Here is a 7,628-nt window from a genome sequence, read left to right as displayed (position 1 = left end):
TTAAAAAAAATCCTACAAACAATTTTCAATTATGCTTAGTATTTAGATGATGAAAAATTTTAAAATTTATAAATATCTCTTTATTATTGTCAATTTAGTGATTGCTGGTCAGCGAAATTTTAAAAATCTGCTGAAGTAGTATTCAATTATTTAATCGACCCAAAAAAAACCGAAAAATAAATTAACTTGCTAAGTATGCCTAATGAATTTTTTTTTTTCAGAAACCGAAACTCAAGTCATCACTTGGTTGAGTGAACATAGAGGTCCCGATCAAGAGGTTATTGATAAGTGGATTGCATCATTTCATGCTCGACAACATTTATTGAAATCTGGTAAAATTGGAATCGATGATTATTTCAATAAATTTTTAGCATTGGATTCAATTCTTGGTGCTCAATTGGTAAAATTTCTTTTATATTTTTTATATTTTATTAACCTATTTGTATTTTCATCACAGAAATGTATGATTTATTGACATATATATGTTAAATTTTATTCATATGCTTAATTATTATTATTTTTTTATTTTATTTCAGTTGGATATTGATTTCAACAAATTATTTCCGGACAAATCACAATTACTTTTTGTTCGTTGGCCCATGATTGTTGAATTTTTTTCAGAATATGTGACCAGATCTAATATAAATGCAAAGATTAATAACAACTTAGTCACTGGTCATTTACGTAGTCCAGCCCATGACGACAAAGTTGTTGCTCTTCTATCAATTTTGGTCCATATAATTCCAGCTGAAAGATCTCGTAAAAGAACAATTGCAAATAGAGAGCCTGAAACTTCTTCAGCCAGCATTGCATCAGAAGCTATTAAAAATACTCGTTTGAGTACAGCTGACCGACAAGAATCATTATTTATTCATGTTCAGGTAAGATCAAAAGTTGTTTATTAATCTTGTACACGCACTATATCTTTCAATACTATCTGTTTTACTTTAAATTACTATCTATATCTACTATCTTGATTACAATTACTATCTGTGTTTGTATTTAGTATTTATCTATACCCAAACTTAATCCAAAACACCTCTGTTTTTCATATTTACAAAGTTAGCACATCAATATAAGCCCAAACAATTATTGATCATACTGAAATTTTGTGTTTTTTTGTGTGCAATCCACGATTTTTGTGCTTTTATATATTTTTCATGTTGTGCTACCTTAAATTTATGCCCTCATTATATCTTATGTTTTAATTCATTCTGACTAAACCTAGACCAAAATTATGCGCTGTCTATTTGTTTTAATTATAGCTGGTTATTTTTTTTTTAATTATAACTTTGCTTGTTATAATTTTTATGTACCTTGATGATAATTTTTTTCTCACCTTAATATTAAGTCAACATAACATCAATTGTCAACTGAACTTGATCAAATCTAAAAAATTATTACTGAGGTAAAAAAAAGCTACGATGAAAACACATAATTTTGGTTTAGGTTTCGTCAAATTTGGTGGATAATTGATCAAGTTATGCTGACTTAATATTAAGGTGAAAAAAAATGATCCGAAAAAAAAATAAAACCATAAAGTAACAGTAGGGGTAACTGACCCATCTAAGGAAAAATCTGACTGAAACATGCGTAATTAATTCCCATTACCGAAAAATTAAAACAGTGATTGAAATGAGTAGTTTAGGTCATGATGAACAAGATAAAATTCAATTAATAGCTTCTTTTATTTATTTAATATTAAAAAAAAATTATTTATATTTATCCATAAATGAAGTAGTTACTGACCGTCAGAAAATTGAGTGTTAAAGTTAGTGACCGTTCGTGATGTAGTTGCCGACCAACTGTACAAGTATATAGGAAAAAACACAAGGGTGTCATTTTCAAATTACATTAGATTTATTAATTAATTAAGTACTCAAGTCGTTAATCATAAATAAAATTTAAAATTTTTTTGAATCAAAATATCAAAAACTGAACATTTTAAAATATATTTACTTTTCACTTTCTGTTGTTTAGAACTCTTATATGACAAAAATTGATTAAAATCAAAATTAAATAGACTGGGTATAAGCTAATTCAAAATAATAACTATAATCAAGTATTTATCAATACAAATCAAGTAAACATAAGTTAAAAAGTGAGGTTAGATGTCAGGAAAAATAGGTCATAAAGTGTAGCACGAACAAAATAACGTGAAGGAGTTTCATGACCCACCCATTTCACACATTAAATAAAAAGATTTCTTTTTTTTTTCTTTTTAAATAAAACCTAATATGTTTAATTAATATTGAGATAATTTTGAAGTTATTTTTTACACCCACAAAATTAATATTGTCTTAACAAAATGAGATCGTCACCTAGCTTCACCATTAAGAAAATGGCTGATGCGGTTCAATCAGTATCACAGAGGAGTAGCACTACGTGTATTTTTTTCTGGGCTTGATTTTTTCCCTAACTGAAGATTTTTCCCATGCGCACAGACCGATTTTTGCGTTTGGGTGAAAGGAGGGGAGAATGTGGATAATAAGACAATAATATCTTCAATATCGACCCGAACTATGATACCGACTGATTTATATTATAATTTGAAATGTGACTAATGTTTTTTATTTTTATTTATTTATTTAATATCGTATGATAAATAGTAAGCTATGGGAAAAATGTCTATGGAAAAGATGTAGCCACATGTTAATTAATAGAAAATTAATTTTGCCAAAAAAATAAATATATATATTTTCCTTGGACATTTTTATTTTTTTTAATAAAAATACATGTATTTTATCTATTTAATAAATAAAAATGTCCATGGGAAAGCAGTAACTAGGGAAAAGATGTAGCTAAGGAATTAATGTGACTAAGGAATTCTTTCCTTGAAACATAATTTTTTGGCAACATTAATCCCTTAGCCACATTAATTCCTTAGCTACATCTTTTCCTTAGCTACTGCTTTTCCTTGGACATTTTTTATTTATTTTATAAATAAAATACATGTGAATTTATTTTTTAAAAATACAAATGTCCAAGGAAAAGCAGTAGGAAAAGATGTAGCTAAAGAATTAATGTGACTAAGGAATTATTTCCTTGAGACATAATTTTTTGGCAACATTAATTCCTTAGCTTCATCTTTTCCTTACACGGAGAAAAATTTTCAGCAAATTTTGCTATGGCGCCATATCATTGAGGGTCTATCTTCTGACTATTCAAATATTTACTATTATGTTAACAAAAAAAAACAATTTTTGTCTTGAAAAATTAAAATGTACCATAGCAATTTATATAATGTTTTTTTTTTGCTATGTTCAGATTAAAAATTACAATGCATAAAGAAATTTTTACGAAGGCCAAATTTAAAAGTTAAAATAATCCAGCCTAAAAATTACATTGTACCATAGCAAAATATATATATATTTTTTTTTGCTTTGTTATTCATAAAATTTTACGTTGTTGCTGTGGACAAAATTAAAATGATCCTCTGAAAATTTACAATGTGCCATAGTAAAAATTTAATTCTCTTAGAAATCCTATAGGTGTCACTGATAAATACAAAGCAACATGGTTAAAATTACAATGGGCCATAGCAAAAGCAATGACAGACTCAGAAATGTCAACCACCCCCACTTTTTAGCCGACCGCGCAGGCGTGTCTTTGCTTATGTTTAATGAAAAACAAACAAATGTTAGCTTTTGCAAATGTTGTTGTGGCGCAGCGGATAACGCGTAGGAATTCTGTTCGGAAGGTTTGGGGTTCAAATCCTGGTTTAGGTTAATAAATTAAAAAAATAAAATAAAATAAAAAGAAATAAAAAAAAAAAAAAAAAATAAATTATATAGATATTGACAATAAAAAAAAAAATTTTTATAATATTTTCAATAAATGGAATAAATTTTGCGTTTGACCATAACAAAAATTACTATGGTACACAAAAATAGTTACGCCCACATGATATTTGCTATGGCCCATATGAAAATATCATGAAACCGAAAGATGGCGCAGCTCAGCTATGGGCCATTGTAAAATTTGCTATGTTTTTTTCGTAAAAAAAAATAAAAAATTCTCTCCGTGTAGCTACTGCTTTTCCTTGGACATTTGTATTTTTAAAAAATAAATTTACATGTATTTTATTTTAAAAAAATACAAATGTCCTTGAAAATTAATGTGACTAAAGAATTATTTTCGTGAAACCTAATTCTTTCGCAACCTCAATTCCTTAGCCACATTAATTCATTAGCTACATCTTTTCCTTAGCTACATCTTTCCTTAGCTACATCTTTTCTAGTTGCTTTACCTTGGACATTTTTATTTATTTTATAATCAAAATACATGTAAATTTATTTCTTAAAAATAAAAATGTCCAAGGAAAAGCAGTAGCTAAGGAAAAGATGTAGCTAAGGAATTAATGTGACTAAGGAATTATTTCCTTGAGACTTAATTTTGGCAACATTAATTCCTTATTTATATCTTTCTTAGCTACTGCTTTTCCTTGGACATTTCTATTTTTATAAAATATATTTACATGTATTTTATTTTAAAAAAATACAAATGTCCATAAAAGTAGCTATGAAAGATGTAGCTAAGGAATTAATGTGACTAAGGAATTATTTCCTTGAAACATAATTTTTTGGCAACATCAATTCCTTAGTCACATTAATTCCTTAGCTACATCTTTTCCTTAGCTACATCTTTTCCTTAGCTACTGCTTTTCCTTGGACATTTTTTATTTATTTTATAAATAAAATACATGTAAATTTATTTTTTAAAAATACAAATGTCCAAGGAAAAGCAGTAGCTAAGGAAAAGATGTAGCTAAGGAATTAATGTGACTAAGGAATTATTTCCTTGAGACATAATTTTTTGGCAACATTAATTCCTTAGCTTCATCTTTTCCTTAGCTACTGCTTTTCCTTGGATATTTGTATTTTTAAAAAATAAATTTTCATGTATTTTATTTTAAAAATATAAATGTCCATGAAAAGTAGTAGCTATGAAAGAGTAGCTAAGGAATTAATGTGACTAAAGAATTATTTCGTGAAACCTAAATTTTCGCAACCTCAATTCCTTAGCCACATTAATTCCTTAGCTACATCTTTTCCTTAGTTACATCTTTCCTTAGTTGCTAATGTTTTCCTTGGACATTTTTATTTATTTTATAAATAAAATACATGTAAATTTATTTAAAAAAATACAAATGTCCGGTAAAGAAGATAGCTAAGGGAATTGTGTTATAAAGGAAATGAGGCTCATTTGTAAAATAATTTTTAGTCACATTAATTTTAGTTACATCTTTTTCCTTATTAAAGCTTCTTGGACATTTGTATTTTTAAAATAAAATACATGTAAATTTATTTTTAAAAATACAAATGTCCAAGAAAGTGTAAGCAGGAAAAGAAGTAGCTAGGAATTAATGTGACCAAAGAATTATTTTCGTGAAACCCAATTCTCCGCAACCTCAACCTTAGCCACAACTTTGCTACATCTTTTCTTAGTTATTGCTTTTCCTTGGACATTTTTATTTATTTTATAAATAAAATACATGTAAATTTATTTAAAAAATACAAATGTCCAAGGAAAAGATGTATAGCTAAGGAAAAGATGTTTTACATTTTATTTTTTTTAGCTGAATCAATTTTTTATAACACAATATGTGGCTACATTCTTTTCTTAGACCTTTTCTCTATAGCTTATTATTTATTTAAATTAATCAATTACCTAAATATAGTTATTACAATCATCAAAAGAAAATTCAATTTAGCGGGTAAGAATGAATCGCGACAGATAACGTAGAAATAAACCGATTTACCATCTCAATACAATATGGCGGGCTATACTTATACTCACTAGACTCAGTCTAGGGTCCCTTGTGGCAAATAAGCCCACATAAAAATACACGTAGTGCTATACCCCTGCAGTATCACTCACTTTTGAAATAGTATATTGTGATACTAGGGGGTAAAATAGGGTTTTATCGAACGCTGTGAGTGAGGCCCGAGACGGAGTGGAAACATAAGACAGTGACAATCGAGGCGAAGCGAAGCGGAATTAATTTTTCCTCACGTGGGCATTTTTTTCTACTTTTTTAAACGCGTTTGCGGTGGTAAAGTGAACTATTATCTTACTCTCCGCTCCACACGTCTCTTTCACTTTACCGTGCGTAACTTTCATTTTACCGGAAGTTTCGGTTAAAGTGAAAAAGACGTGTACAGCGATAAGTGAGATAATAATTCACTATACCACAACAAACGCGTTTAAAAAAGTAGAAAAAAATGCCCACGTGAGGAAAAATATATTGTGATACTATTAAAATACTTATAAATAATAAAATATTTTCCAATCATGATAAGGTTGATTCTGAATAATTGAATTTCTGATTTTTTTTTTTTTTTTGGTTTTTTTTTTAAATGAAATAATTATCTATCTTGTAAATTTTTTTCAATTTTTTCTGACGTGGTTTTTTTGCGATAATGGGTGTCAAAGTTGACAACTTTTACACACGAGAATAGGCCATACATTACATTTTTATTTTTAGCTAGTTCGCTGTCTGATAGAAATCTTTCAAATTACGATCAAATTGAAGTGTTTAAAAAAACGAATCTACTTAAAAAATTTAAATTTTTTCTGACGTGGATTTTAAAAAATAAACAACTTTAAAATATTAAAACTTTGCTAGATGCGCGGTACACAGACATGAACACGAGCATGGTTTTGGTGTACGACGCAAACTTTGTTTGCTAGTGTGTTGCCGCGCACACACGTATTACTAAAGAACTTGGTTTTTTCATCAGTGGCGCCACAAAAATTTCAGGACACGGGAATAAAAAATAGCATTGTTAATATACGGGCCCTTCGTGGCATAAATATTGGTTCGGTAATGTGACTCGGAATCAACCTTAATAAGGTGCAGCATGAATTAATTTCTCGTTATAAAATAGTTTTTACATCTGTCAAAGTGGCAAAAATTAAATATACACCTTTTCAGCCCGAAACGGTCAGTAATTACTTCGCGGTCAGTTACCCCTACCCTTACCTTAAGTAGCAAAGTTATCGAGAAAAAAAAAAATTAATCGAATAGAACTAAAACGCATAAGAAGCACCAAATTCTAATCTAGGTTTGATCATTGACTGAGTTGTGCTGACTTGAATTTAAGTAATTTTTAAACTTATAGACATTTTTATTTTTTAATTTAGAATGCTACATTGATTGACCCAGCGATAGCTCGTCTTACCGATAAATTACATGCCGCACATTTGAAACTTCAACCAATTCCAATATTCGTTGGACCGTTAGAACGCATCGAAGCATCATATGTGCTCATAAATAAAACAAAATACAAAGTTCAAACACCACTTCATGCTGTGAATTCGTGTTTTCAAGCATTTTGGGCTTTAGACTGTAAATATCCAACGCGTGCATTGTCAATTTGGAAATTTTTCGAAAAAGCTGGATATAAAATTGATACTCAAGAGCCGTGTAATCAGATCATTCATTCATTGGTTTCTGACATTGACAATAAATTCTCTCTTGCTGCTGCTGCTGCTAAGCTGCCGCCGCTACTATTACTACTACTACTACACTACTGTTGCCGCTACAACAACAACTACTACTACTACTGCTGCCACCACTACTACTACTGCTGCCACACACTACTACTGTTGTTGCTGAACCAATC

Source organism: Aphidius gifuensis, linkage group LG1 (genome assembly GCF_014905175.1).
Source record: "Aphidius gifuensis isolate YNYX2018 linkage group LG1, ASM1490517v1, whole genome shotgun sequence".
Classification (NCBI taxonomy): domain Eukaryota; kingdom Metazoa; phylum Arthropoda; class Insecta; order Hymenoptera; family Braconidae; genus Aphidius; species Aphidius gifuensis.
The sequence above is the reverse complement of the archived record's forward strand: the minus strand, read 5'-3'. Positions refer to the sequence as shown.